The sequence below is a fragment of the Pan troglodytes genome, chromosome 2 (genome assembly GCF_028858775.2).
Source record: "Pan troglodytes isolate AG18354 chromosome 2, NHGRI_mPanTro3-v2.0_pri, whole genome shotgun sequence".
Taxonomy (NCBI): domain Eukaryota; kingdom Metazoa; phylum Chordata; class Mammalia; order Primates; family Hominidae; genus Pan; species Pan troglodytes.
The window spans coordinates 110191979-110207356 of NC_086015.1; the positions used below are offsets into that span (position 1 = coordinate 110191979).

General features: G+C 36.2%; 1 long non-coding RNA gene and 1 pseudogene across 1 annotated transcript in view; one reads left to right on the forward strand and one right to left on the reverse strand.

The window, feature by feature from the left end:
- LOC104005670 (uncharacterized) overlaps positions 1 to 15378 on the reverse strand; it is a 289399-nt gene that overhangs the window by 195281 nt on the left and 78740 nt on the right. The window lies entirely within an intron of this gene.
- Positions 8021 to 8596, forward strand: LOC100612374 (rRNA-processing protein FCF1 homolog; annotated as a pseudogene).

Genomic DNA, 15378 nt, shown 5'->3' on the forward strand with positions numbered 1-15378 from the left:
ATTTAAAGTTTCTGACACAGCATGATACAGTTGATTGTGCCAATGGATTTTCCTCCTTAAGTCAAGAAAAACTGCACAACAATAATTACCTAATTAAGATTTGCATAATTATGATTACTAAATCCAAGAGAACTATTGTAGTAACAATAGAACAACTTATCTAAGGCCAATTAAGTTGTGTTTCCGTTCTGCTTTAATTTATTTTAATCCAAAAGAGCAATAAACCTGATATGTCTAGTTGATGACTTAATTAACTACAGTATATTAAGAAGTTTGAAATTGTTATGATGCTGAAAACCTCAATGCCCTTCAAGGGCGGCATCTTTATTCTTTATTTCTTAAATACTTTAGAATTTTCATCATTTTCATAAGTAAGGCTATATCCCTAATTAATATTAACGTGCAACAGAACTTAATGATTCAGGGATGTTTGTTTAATAAGGAGAAAGGGAAAGAACAGGGTAATGTCACTTTCAGTGAAATGGAAAGAATTAGTTTTATATCTTTGACAGTCAGATTGGAAAAGCAGCAATGCAAAATTGAAACTCTGTTCACTTTATGAAAGGAGCAAAAGCATTCAAGGACATAGAAAATAGGATCAAAGAGAAGGTGTGAGATAGATTTTATCCGAGGTCTTTGATTTATGTGTTTTGAAAACATCTCTAAGACTATTCTTGAAGAGAAGGACAAGACAAAAACATGTTAAAATCTTCAAGTGGGTTTCATAGTTCAAAATCAAAGGCACTCCACACAATTACAAAGAGGAAAATCGGAAAATCACAGAGCTATATCGAGCTAGAGTGGCTTAATTAAAATGATAAAAATATGAAAACTTTCTTTTTTTATATTCTTAGTTTTAAGAAATGTATTGGTCTCATGGCTGCCAAACATGTGGTCACATGATCACTCATGTTTTGTCAACAATACTATGCAATTTGAGAAGCTGTTAATATCCACAGCTATCCACTCTCCTTTGAATCCTCAATTCTTCTTCCCAATATTTTTTATCACAATTAAGTATCTAATTCACCCATTTTTTACATCTATCTTAATTTACCAAATAATTTTCTTTTCAGAGATAAATTGACATAGCTATTTCCTTTCACTTTAAGAATATTTGGCCTCAATATGGTGATATATTCAGTTTAAAAGACCTACAAAAATTTTCTATTAAATTCAAGAGATCTGCGTTTACTTTCTTTAGAACCATCAATGTTTAACATTTCATGAGGATGATGGGTTCACACAGTTTTATAAAGCTGTCATCCATGACATTTTAAAGAGATTTGACCTGAGCATTTCAAGTTATGAAAAAAACTTTGATATTTAACTAAAATATCATCAAATGGGACTCGATTTAATGTTTTTATACTTAATTATTTAATATCTAGACATCTCTAAGCATTTACTTTTCTACTTCCTATCCCTGTACATCAGTGGTTCTTATTTTTTTTTCCATCCTAACATCTGTTTACATGCAAAATAATCACACACCCAGGTATTGAAGTTGGGCTGTCGATAAAAGCTGGGATTATACACATTTGCTAATATGGGCTATCACTAATTTCATTTCTTTCTCACAACGATTAGAAACAAATACGTGAGAACTGATGTCTTTGATTATCACCATTGGAATGCAGCAAATGTTTACAGAGAAACCCCGTTGCTCATGGGGTTTCTCCTTGATATTTTTAGTCCCTTTGATATTTTTACTCAGAACATGTCAGAAAAATACAATACCCACCAAAATAGGAAATTGTCATAATCACTGACTCCCCAGACAGAAGCTTCTTTTACAGAAGAATAAACTGATTCTTTAGAAATAAAAGTTACTTTCCCAAATTGGTAATACAGATTTTGATTAAAAATGAATGCCTTTCCTATACTACTAAGCTGGGCTTTATTATTTCTTTCATTTTAAAGATCCCTTGGTATGCTGGATTTCTCTCTATAGCTCCTTCTTACTTTTACTTATAATTACTGTGTGTTATCCTTCAGTTTCCTAAACTTGAACAACTCTGGCTTGTGAGCTTATTAAAAAAATTTTAAGGATGGATGATCTTTATCAACAGCAGGGTAGTATTATTAACATTACCCATTTAGCATATATAAGCATTTTTCGAATGACCAAATAATTTAAGATTTAATGTTCAACTATATAGTCAAAAGCCAGTGAGTCATACCACCTTTTGCCTTCTTATGCTTACTTTTTTTTTTTTTTTTTTTTTTGAGACAGAGTGTTGCTCTGTAAAGATTGTCTTAGCGTGGGAAGAAGTTCTCAGTGTTCACTGTAGTCCCCTTCCCTAAGGCAATCTCTTCTTTTGTTTGTCAAGACTTCTGCATTTCTTTCTTGCCTCAAGGAAACAATCTTACTCTATAACAGTTAGAGAGGAAAAATAAAATAAAAAACTTTCTGATTCGAGAAGGCAATTGAATAAATAATCTGTAAAACTTTTTTTTGTTACAGAGTTTCAGGAATAATTACCATTTTTGAACAGCTTCTGCATTGAAGCATATTTCTTATAGTTTCTTAGTCTGAGTTTGGAGCTCAACGTCTCTCATCCTAAACTCCAAATCAAAGAAAACGGGGCACCAAAGCACATAGATGTTTAGAGTTTAGCAGTTTTAACATACAAACTACCTTCAGACAATTAGAACTCTTGCATTTAGCTTATAATTCTTAAAGTCCAATTTAAGATGTGTTTAAGACTTACAGAAGGACGCTACTGAAATGAAGATGCAAAATCTGAGCCTAAACTTTTTCTAATTATTGTCATTAAAACATCAATGGCTTTGCTTTCATGGCCCTAATCTTATGGAACTCGATCAATATTAAGTTCAGCAAGTGTTTCATTTCTAGTTTACATGTAGTTACAATAACAGTCAGCAATTCAAAATGATGTTTGTCAACTCTAAAAACAGTGTGAGATTTTGTGTGTTTATTTATTTTTATTATAGTAAAGGTTCATGATAAAGACATTAAACAGTTAAAAATATCAGTGTTAAAATATCCAAACATTAACTTACCAGTAATATGTTTGAATTAAAACTAAAGTTTATCTTCTCTTAAGAGTTAAAGTATTAATTCGAGCATATGCTTGATAGATATTAAAAACTATCATGGCTCTCTTTCTCCCTTCCTCTCTTGTTAAGAAAACATGAGCTACTTCACCTAAAAGGTATTTCTATTTTGCAAAAAAAAAAACATTTATAATCCTTCACATCCAATTTGTATTTCATAAAATAATTTCTTCTTTCTTCTTTCATCAAACAATTAATGAATACCTATTACATAAATGCTATGCCTGTCCTCATGGTGTTTACAGTCTAGTGCTAATCATGGGCATAAAAAGGGGCAACAGGTAATTTGAGACAAAGAGGAGTGTTAAAGGAGCCATTAGGAAAGTACATTTGACCTGAATTCACAGCCAGAAAAGGCTTCCTGGAGGAGTTGGCAATCTGAAAAGAGAATAGCAGTTAGCCAGATGAGAAGGTGAGAAAAATAGCTTCTAGAAAAAAAGAGTAGCATGAACAGTATATGGGAGAATCAGGAGGAGAAAAGGGAGAATGAGAGAATGAGAGAGTGAATAGAGCATCTAAGGAAGTGAAAGAATACAATGAGAAATGAAGCTAGAGTGGTAACCAGTGGCCTCAATACACAAGAGTACTGTGGTTTGAATGTCCCCTCTAGAACTCATGTAGAAATTTAATTGCCATTGTGACAGTATTAAAAAGTAGGATTTTTAAAGAAGTGATTAAGGCATAAGGAACATGCCTTCATGAACGAATTATGCTATTATCTGGAGAGCAGTCTCCCTGTAAAAGGGTAAGTTTGACCCCCATTTTCTGTCTCGCATGCATTTTTTCTTGCCAAGTGATACCTTCTACCACGTTATGACACAGCAAGAAGACCTTTACCAGATGCAGTCCCTCAATCTTCAATTCGCCAGCTTCTAGAACTATGAGCGCAATCTCTTTTTATTTAAGAAATTGTCTAGTCTGTGTTAATTCTCTTATAACAGCAGAAAACAGGCTAAGACATGGAGCTTTCATACTATGTTGTAAAAAATGGTTTTGTTTTTATCCTAGCATCAATTAAGGGTCACTGGATGATTTTAGATAGGAATGTGGCATGATTAGATTTGTGGTTTACAAAGAGGGCATAGCTGCTTGTTTCACTGCCAGTCCAGCTTCAATACAGAGAATGAATTTGAAGGGAGTCATCCTGGATTTAAGACCATTTAGAAGTCTGTTGCCAAAATACAGAGAAAGACAAAACTGGACTAGATTGAGGAGTGTTGGTGTATATGGAGAAAGATTTATAAAGAAATTCAATTTAATGTGCTTTTCAGGTCCCTAATGATTTGGGGAAGGGAAGGAGATGGAGGAAGTAAAGATGACTTTGACTTAGGCAAAGGGTGCGTGGAAATGACATTAAATGAATGGGTAAAAGAGTGCACCTTTGAAGGCGCAAACATGCTTTCAGTCTGAGACATGTTATATGTGAGACGTCTATGGATTACTTGTGTAAAAATTCAATAGCAGAGTCAGGAATATAATAGAGATTTTTATAATCCACTGAGGGAATTATCTTGATTGCACAGGATAAGAAATACAATGGTAATTTTTAGGATTTACTTTGGGATTGATCCCAATTACTAAGAATAAAACCCGAGAAGCCCCAATAATTAAGGAAAGAGCATAGAGTAAAACCTGAAAGGGAATTTGTAAAGAAATAGCCAGACACTTAAGAAATATAAAATGTAACAATATAGTATTATAGAATCCAAGGAAAGCAGATGCCATATTTGATAGGTAAAGTAATGGCTCTGAAATGAGATTCACATTCTAAACCCCAGGAACTGTGAATATGATACATTATACGACAAAAGGGACTTTGCAGAGATGATTAGGTGAAGGACCCTAAAATGGGAGATTTAACTAGATTATTACCTGGGCAATCCCAATGTCATCACAAGTGACCTTATAAGAGAGAAGCAGGAGAGTTAGAGTCAGAGAAAGGGATCTGGTAATGAAAACAGAGGGGGTGGTGTATAAAACAGACTGGGAGAGAAAAAGAGATGAACCAAAAAACTCAGATGGCTTCTAGAAGCTGAAAAAAGGCCAGGAAATGGATTCTCCGCTAGAGAGACGAAATGCGGCTTTGCCAATTCATTTCAGACCTCTGACCTCCAGGATGTAAGATATATTTGTGTTGTTTTAGGCCACACATTTTGTGGTAATTTGTAACAGTAATAGGAAACTAATACCCTATATGAATTGACTTAAGCAATAGAGAATTTATTGATTACTTTTAAAAGAGAAGGAATCTTTTTAAAAAAAAATTTGTGAAATTGCAGTGTTTTTGAGTAACTAAAAAGAATAAGTCATCCTTTTGAATCTTCATTGGTTACATTGCTGCCGTGGGTGTTTCGGGTTGCTAGCTTCTTCAGCTCCAAGTCTGGGATATATGAGGCAAAAAGAAAACCCAAGGAACTCTCCAGTATGTTATTTCTTGGTCTTAAGATTCTTAGCTGGTCTACTTTCCTCTTTCTACCTTTCAAAGTCTTCTTCTGTTTTTTATACATAATGTTCAGGGGTTTTAGCTGTGCTTGGCAGGAAGAATAGGGAGGAAAGCTCCAAAATTGGGTTCTTAATTTTATTTTTTTTAATTTTTGTTTATCTGTGCTTTCCAATATTTTTCCATTGGACATGAATTACTTGTGTTTTAAATAAATGTGTTTTTACATCATAATGCCCACATTGGTACTTCACATGGTACATAGTAATTAATATACAAATTGAAATTTATTTTGCATAGAATACAAAATCTGAAACCAAGAAAAATAAACAAATATGATAAATGTTCCCAATCCTATTTTATCTGTGATCTGTGACTCATCAATGACATCACCTCTCAAATGGAATTTTCTTTTCTTTTTTTTTTTTTTTGAGACGGAATCCCGCTGTGTCGCCCAGGCTGGAGTGCAGTGGCAGGATCTTGGCTCACTGCAAGCTCCGCCTCCCGGGTTCACGCCCTTCTCCTGCCTCAGCCTCTGGAGTAGCTGGGACTACAGGCGCCCGCCACCACGCCCGGCTGATTTTTTTTTTTTTTTTTTTTTTTTGTATTTTTAGTAGAGACGGGGTTTCACCTAGTTAGCCAGGATGGTCTCAATTTCCTGACCTCGTGATCTGCCCGCCTCGGCCTCCCAAAGCGTTGAGATTACAGGCGTGAGCCGCCTCGCCCAGCCTCAAATGGAATTTTCTAAAATGCATCCTATACAAGGTGATTTTCAAAATACTTAACAACTGGTATGGCACAGGCAGAAACTAATAAAGTGATTGTCTGGCAGTCAGAAAGGATGCTGGCTAGTACAATATAGTGAGGCATATCAGTCCTACAATAGAGAAGCTGATAAAATTCCTAAGAAAGAAAAGAGTTCCATGGACAATGACCTTTGGGAAATAATGCTTATCATTTCCTTCTCTTCAGAATTCTTTTCAGAAAAAAAAAGTATTCTTAGCTTTATTAAATCTAGATTTTTATTTTATCATGAAGTTGTTTTCTCATCACACCCACTCCCCACACACATATTCACAACCTAGAGAATACAATTTGAAATGTTCTCTCAAGTGCTTTTATGCTGTTATTCTGCCAACCCATTTCTTGTCCGTATTCTTTTCTTCCAGTTGATAATTATTGCCGCTCAAATAGAATTTATTCTGTAAAATTACTTATTCTATATCCTAGTGTGTTTAAGAAAAATGACACATCTAAAATTAAGTCATATGAGACTTTAACACTTCCCTGGATCTATGGATACATTTATTTACTGGTGCATATTAGCAATAAGTAAATGCAGCATGGGCCGGGCACAGTGGCTCACGCCTGTAACCCCAGCAGTTTGGGAGGCCAAGACGGTCAGGTCACCTGAGGTCAGAAGTTTGAGACAAGCCTGGCCAACTTGGTGAAACCCCATTGCTACTAAAAATACAAAAATTAGCCAGGCATGGTGGCACATGGTTATAGGCTCAGCTACATGGGAGGCTGAGGCGGGAAGATTGCCTGAGCTTGGGAGGCAGAGGTTGCAGTAAGCCGAAATTGTGCCAGTGCATTTCCGCCTGGGCTCTGTCTCAAAAACTAAAATAAGTAAATTTGGCATATTAGAAAAAGGTGAAAGTAATGAGTTCAGAGCTAAAATCACAGTTTTTCTGCAATATCATCCCTTCTCTCTTGGTAAGAGCTCCTTGTGGAGAATTCTGCAGCTGTATCTTGGCTCAGATAGATACTACAAAGTTTAGTAAAAATCTGCCATCATCACAAGAAGAATAAGTGAAGACCTGTGTACCAAGTACTTTATGCCTCTTGTATGGAGTAAGGTTGAATAAGAATTATATGGTGTTGATCTAATTCTTCTTTCATATTTGAAGTGATATTTTGTTTTTAGAGAGAAAATAAAATCTAGAAGCTTTCTCAGTCCCTCTGCTATTGGAGCTGTGATAGGAACCAACTTCTGTCAGACAATCATACTGTCATTATGTCTATATCATATTGCAACACAACACTTAGATAACCTATGAAAGGAAGTTAACCGATGTGTAATGAGATATTTCCAGAGGTAATTATATCAAAGAAGAACAGATCTCTTTATGGAAAGGGATCCAGCAGATAATGCAAAACTATTAGCCAATAAAGATAAGGACAGAGAGAGGAAAAACCACAGTGTGTTATTGAAAAGGATGTAAAATTAAACTTCAAAATACATGAAGATAACTAACATTACAAATAGGCAAACCAGCCAACCAAACCAAACCAAAACTAGATATTACAAAAATGTGAACAGGTAGATATAAAAATACACCAATCAATATTTTTGGAAATTAAGAATATGATCATTGAAATTAAAATTTAATAAGCCATATATAGTACTGTTGAATAAAGGAATAATTCAATTTAAAGATAATAATAGGAGAAACGAGAGTGTGGCATGAACATGGGGAAGCAAAATAAAACAGGAAGTATGCGACCATGAAGTGAATGCTTAGTCTCAGAGATCAGAGGCTTAAAGAATAGGATAGACTAAAACGTGAAAAGAAAGAAAAATAGTATCCCAGCATGCTAAAGAAAAGAAAAGTTCCTCAACACCCTTCCTGGTTATTTTTCCAATATAATACACAGCTGGGCCCACCTTACCACATCCTGTTTGACACCAACTTTATCAAATTTTCCATTAAAACCAAACTGGACTTAGTGTAGTCAATGATGGACTATCTGTATGCCAAGTGTATCCCTTGTATAACTGATTGTGTAATGGCTGAAATTGGGAAATTAGGGCAGAAGTATCGAGCAGCTGTAAGGATTGTTAAGGATCCAATATTGGAATGATTACCGGGGACACGCAAAGAAACCTATGCAGATGACAGCTCAGTACAGAGAGTAACTCACAAGTGTTACGCTGTGTCCTTGGTTGACCAGGACCTTAAAAAAAGAATCCAAAAGAATCCTGGAGTTCCTAACATGTACATTTCTAACCATAGATAAAACTCTGAACAGATGTCAGGTGACTATGGAGCCCCTAGGTTCTACCTCTTATAAGACAAAGTTCCTCTGCCTTTCTTCATCCAACTTTCTATTGTTTCCAGTTCATTAAACATTCAGTAGCGTGATATATTCTTCCATTTACCCATTTGCTCTGTTATGAGCTGAGTATGGTTAAATATGCTCACTTTCTGATGCTGTTTTGAAATTGATGTTTTGTCTCATTTAAAAATTTTAGGCCGGGTGCAGTGGCTCACACCTGTAATCCCAGCACTTTGTGAGGCCAAGGCAGGTGGATCACCTGAGGTCAGGAGTTTAAGACCAGCCTGACCAATATGATGAACCCCATCTCTACTAAAAATACAAAAATTAGCCGGGTGTGGTGGCATGCACCTGTAATCCCAGTTACTAGGGAGGCTGAGGCAGGAGAATCACTTGAACCTGGGAGGCGGAGGTTGCAGTGAGCCGAGATCATGCCATTGCACTCCAGCCTGGGTAACAAGAGCAAAACTCTGCCTCAAAAAAAAAAAAATTTAAATAATGATCAAAGTGGGTAGAATATGTCTTATACTTTTTTCTAAGTTCTGTTGCACAGTGTGGTGAATATGGTTAATAATAAAGTATCACACATTTCAAAATTGCTACGAGAGTAAATTTCAAATGTTCTTAACATGAAAAATGTTAAGTATTTAAAGTGATGGGTATGTTAACTAACTTGATTTAATTAATTATTTGAGATTGTATCCATAGATTATGACATAACTTTGTAACCCATAAATTTACACAATTATAAATTGTCAGTTTACAATAAAAAGTGGCATATTTTTAGAAAAAAACAATAGAGTATTCACTACAAACAGAAGGCAGACGTTAAAATATTTAGAAAGAAAAGAAGGAAAGGAAGAAAGGGAAAAAGAAGGAAAGGAAGGGAGAAAGAGAGGGATGAAAGAAGAAAGAGAAGAAAGAAGACAGTTTGCAGACATGGGAAATAGTTGAAAATTTAAAAGATAGATTGAATAGGACTTTCTCCAGCACTTCTTTTCCCTGCCAAAAAAGGGAAAAGAAGTAATGACAGAAGAGATAATGACTGATTTTTTTTTTTTTTTTCAAAATGAAGACAGGAGACGTAAAATCAAAAGGATATCCAATTCCAAGGCTGGAGTTTTTAAAGTTCACCTTAGAAATGACATGGTAAAATACAAATTTGAAAAGTTACCATAAAGTAAAACCAGTTACTTACCAAAGAATAGTAATTGCATTGGCAGTAAACTTTTTAGCAAAAATAAATAAACGCTAGAAAATATTGGCATAACCTCTTCAAATAGCTGAAGGAATTCCACACTAGTGCAACCATCATCCAAGAGTAACTACATCTGGCAATGCTGGAGACTGAATTCTCTGAGAGGGTCTCCTACAAAAACACAACTAAATGATGAATAACATATTTCTCAGTGCATGCTCAGCTCCAGGAAGCAGGGGAAATCTGTTATCCCTCCCTTAAAAGGACTTGAGTAGTAGTTGAAAGTGCGTGCTGTGAGAGGTAATTAAGTGAGAGAAATGTGATTGCTCCTCAAGCAGGTGCCTTTAATATGAGCAGGTGCCCTTAATATGAGCAGGTGCCCTTAATACTACTGCAATTATACATTAAACTTTTGGCTGACAACAAAGTAAGGAAGCTGAAGCTGAAATGCCTATCTTAAGCTAGGATACCCTAAAAGGTCCAACTAGATCTGTGATACTCCAGAGACCCTTAACAGAAACAAAAGCTGAAGAAAAGCATTCCCAATGTAAGGCCACACTATTCCCAGACTAAAGTCAATCATAAGTTTCTAAATACTATCAAGCAAATAAGGGGACAAGATATCATGAATGAGGCAGCAGAAAAAAGAGAAAAAAAAGATTTAGCCCATAAAAACCTTAAGATAATTAAATTGTCAGACGCAAAATGTAGAATAGCCAATGTATAAAAAAAAAAAAAGCTGAATTCACTGATGGACCAAGCCACAAGAGACTTTCATAAATGAGCAGGAAATTCTAGAAAAGCAACCAAACGGAACTTCTAGATATTGAAAATATAATGGCTGAAATGAAGTAAAAACTAATTAAACAGGTTAAACAGCAGAAAAAGCATAGCCAAAGACTTAACAGTAAAGATATATCTGAAAAATTACCCACAAAACAAGAGCAGAGAGCCAGGGGAATAGAAATATGAAAATGGAGATATACATGTATTGAATGAAAATGTTCAATCCAAAGTACCACTCTGAGTACAGTCCTAGAAAAAGAGAAAAGAGGGAATAGAAGAGAGGCTTGCCAATAAATGTACGAACATAGGAAAAAATGATAAATTTATTAAAAATAGAACTACAAACTTTCAATCAGGAAGTAGAAAGTCTGAATAGTCCTAAAATTATTATAAAAATTAATCAATGCCTAAAGAAAGAAAAATTCCAGGTCCAAGTTTTAACATTCAAGCTCTAATATACTTTTGATGATATTATATCTTCAATCTAATATAAAGTCTTCCAGATAATGGAAAACTAGAGGGGGAGGATATTGCCCAAATCATTCAATGAGACCAGTATAACCTTGATACATAGACATGATAAGGAGAGTTAAAAAAAAAAAAATGGAAAATGACAGGCCAGTCTCTCTCATTCATAAATATACAAACAAAAGTTTTAAAGAAAATATTGCCAATCTAAATTTAAAAATTTATAAACTATACAATCTACTAAAAGCAATTTATCATTATCCCAGAAATTCACAAATGATTTATTACAAATAAAATTACAGAAAATGGATGTAAAAGCATATGATCATCTTGAGAGAAAAACTTATTTGAGGAAAAATAGACACTGATTCAGAATAAAAACTCTTTAAATTTTAAAAACTCTCCAAATAATTTGATAAAAAACAGACACTGATTCAGGAGAAAAATTCTTAGCAAAATAAGAAGGGAAATGAGCTTAACGTGATAAAAGATATCTGCCAAAAGCCTATAGCAAATGTTATTGTTAATGGTGAACTATTAGAAGCATCTCTTTCAAAGGTAGAAATTTAGCAAAGAATTAATAGTTTCAAATTAACATTCAGTTGGAATGTCTAACTAGCAGCATCAGACTAGAAAAATCATGGGAAACTAAGGATGTGAAGGGAACAGACAAAACATATTATTCACAGATGATATAATGGAGAAAACACAAAATAATCTATCTAAAATTTGTAGAAATTGATTAAAGTAAAGCCAGGTGGTTTGTTATAAGATTAATATGCAAAAATTATTTGTGTATATCTCATCAAACAACAATTAGGAAAAAAAAGTCTCGTATAAGTGACATTTGTGACAGCAACAAATATTGTAAGAATCCTAGGAATATACCTAAAAAACATTTCAAAATTATATGGAGAAAATTATGTGAGCATTAAAAGATATTCCAAATGATTAATGAAAATATTACATATTTTTGAATAAAGAGATATTCTTAATGTCAGCTCTTTCCTAATTGATGTGAAGAGTCAGTGCAATCCCAATCAAAATTACCATAGGATTTGCTGTAAAATTTGATAACTGATTCTAAAATGTTTATAGAAGAATACAGTCAAGTATATCCAAGACACTCATAAAGAAAAAGGAGCGGCCGGGCGCTTTGGCTCACGCCTGTAATCCCAGCAATTTGGGAGGCTGAGGCGGGTGGATCACCTGAGGTCAGGATTTCGAGACCAGCCTGGCCAACATGGTGGAACCCCGTCTCTACTAAAAATACAAAAGTTAGCCAGGCGTGGTGGTGGGCACCTGTAATCCCAGCTACTTGGGATGCTGAGGCAGGAGAATTGCTTGAACCCGGGAGATGGAGGTTGCAGTGAGCTGAGATCACCCCATTGCACTCCAACCTGGGCAACAACAGCGAAACTCTGTCTCAAAAAACAAAAACAAAAACAAAAACAAAACAAAACAAAACACAAAAAAGGAGCTCGGGGTTAGGGTTTCACTGCCCTGTGTCCTCTGCTCCAGGAGGCCTAGATGATTCTGCCATAGCCTCAGCCTCCATTGCTCTGTGACCTGATGGTATTAGAAGATTCAGAGCTAAGACTCCAGGACACTCCTGAAGCTGAGAAATGGAACTGGATACTATTGCTTGGAAATGTTAATAGCAAGAATAGACACCCTATCCCACACTTTCTGTAGGAGAGTAGGACGTTACCTTCAGCAGGTACCTGGCTCCACATTGCAAAAGTACCTTCTGAGAGAGCAGCCGATCCTGACAAGAGAGATTCTCCCAGCACAGTGCACCAGCTCTGCTAAGGGACAGACTGCCTGCTGAAGTGGGTCCCTGACCCCTGTGCCTCTTGGCTGAGAGAGACCTCCCAACAGGGGTCGACAGACACCTCATACAGGAGAGCTCCAGCTGGGATCAGGCTGGTGGCCCTCTGGGACGAAGCTTTCAGAGGAAGGTGCAGGCAGAAATCTTTGCTATTCTACAGCCTCCACTGGTGATGCCCAGGTGAAAAGGGTCTGGAGTGGACCTCCAGCAAACTGCAGCAGACCTGCAGAAGAGAGGCCTGACTGTTAGAAGAGAAACTAACAAACAGAAGGCAATACCATCAACATAAAGGACCCCCACAGAAAAATCCCATCCAAGGATCATCAGCCTCAAAGATCAAAGGTAGATAAATCCACAAAGATGAGGGAAAACCAGAACAAAAATGCTGAAAATTTCAAAAACCAGAATGCCTCTTCTCCTCCAAAGGATCGCAACTCCTCTCCAGTAAGGGTGCAAAATTGGACAGAGAATGAGACTGATGAATTGGAAGAAGTAGGCTTCAAATGATGGGTAATAACAGACTCCTCTGAGCTAAAGGAGCATGTTCTCACCCACTGCAAGGAAGCTAAGAAATTTGTTAAAAGGTTACAGGAACTGCTAACTAGAATAACCAGTTTAGAGAGAAACATAAATGACCTGATGGTACTGAAAAGCATAGCACGAGAACTTTGTGAAGCATACACAAGTGTCAATAGCCGAATCGATCAAGCAGAAGAGAGGATATCAGAGACTGAAGATCAGCTTACTGAAATAAGGTGTGAAGACAAGATCAGAGAAAAAATAATGAAAATGAAGGAACAAAGCCTCCAAGAAATATGGGACTATGTGAAAAGACCAAACCTACGATTGATTGGTGTACCTGAAAGTGACAGGGAGAATGCAACCAAGTTGGAAAACACACTTCAGGATATTATCCAGGAGAACTTCCCCAACCTAGCAAGACAGGCCAACATTCAAATTCAAGAAATACAGAGAACACCACTAAGATACTCCTCAAGAAGAACAAACCCAAAACAAATAATCATCAGATTCTCCAAGGTTGAAACGAAGGAAAAAATGTGCAGGGCAGCCAGAGAAAGGTCACATTGCCTACAAAGGGAAGCCCATCAGGCTAACAGTGGCTCTCTCTGCAGAAACCCTACAAGCCAGAAGAGAGCGGGGGCCAATATTCAATATTCTTTTTGGTTTATTATTGAGAGGGAGTCTCGCTCTGTTGCCTAGGCTGGAGTGCAATGGTGCAATCTTGGCACATTGCAACCTCTGCCTCCCTGGTTCAAACAATTCTCCCTGCCTCAGCCTCCAGAGTAGCTGGGGTTATAGGCGTGTGCCACCACACTTGGATAATTTTTGTATTTTTAGTAGAGATGAGGTTTCGCCATGTTGGCCAGGCTGGTTTTGAACTCCTGATCTCAAATGATCTGCCTGCCTTGGCCTCCCAAAGTGCTAGGATTACAGGAATGAGCCACCACGCCCAGCCTCAATATTCTTAAAGAAACAAATTTTCAACTGAGAATTTCATATCCAGCCAAACTAATCTTCATAAGTGAAGGAGAAATAAAATCCTTTACAGATGAGCAAATGCTGAGGGATCTTGTCACCACCAGGCCTGCCTTACAGGAGCTCCTGAAGGAAGCACTAAATATGGAAAGAAAAAACCAGTACCAGCCACTGCAAAAACATGCCAAAATAAAAAGACCGATGACACTATGAAGAAACTGCATCAACTAATGTGCAAAATAACCAGCTAGCATCATGATAACAGGATCAAATTCACACATAACAATATTAACCTTAAATGTAAATGGGCTAAATGCCCCAGTTAAAAAACAAAGACTGGCAAATTGGATAAAGAGTCAAGACCCATTGGTGTGTTATATTCAGGAGACCCATCTCATGTGCAAAGACACACATAGGCTCAAAATAAAGGGATAGAGGAATATTTACCAAGCAAATGGAAAACAACAACAACAAAAAAGCAAGGATTGCACTCCTAGTCTCTGATAAAACAGACTTTAAAACGACAAAGATCAAAAAAAGACAAAGAAGGGCATTACATAATGGTAAAGGGATCAATGCAACAAGAAGAGCTAACTATCCTAAATATATATGCACCCAATACAGGAGCACCCAGATTCATAAAGCAAGTTCTTAGAGACCTACAAAGAGACTTAGACTCCCACACAATAATAGTGGGAGATTTTAATACCCCACGGTCAATATTAGACAGATCAATGAGACAAAAAAATTAACAAAAATGAACACTCCTCAGCAAATGATAAAGAATGGAAATCATAACAGTTTCTCAGATCACAGTACAATCAAATTAGAACTTAGGATTAAGAAACTCTCTCAAAACAGCACAACCACATGGAAGTTGAACAACTTGCTCCTGAATGACTACTGGGTAAATAATGCAATTAAGGCAAAAATAAAGAAGTGCTTTGAAACTAATGAGAAGAAAGAGACAGTGTACCTGAATCTCTGGGACATAGCTAAAGCAGTATTGAGAAGGAA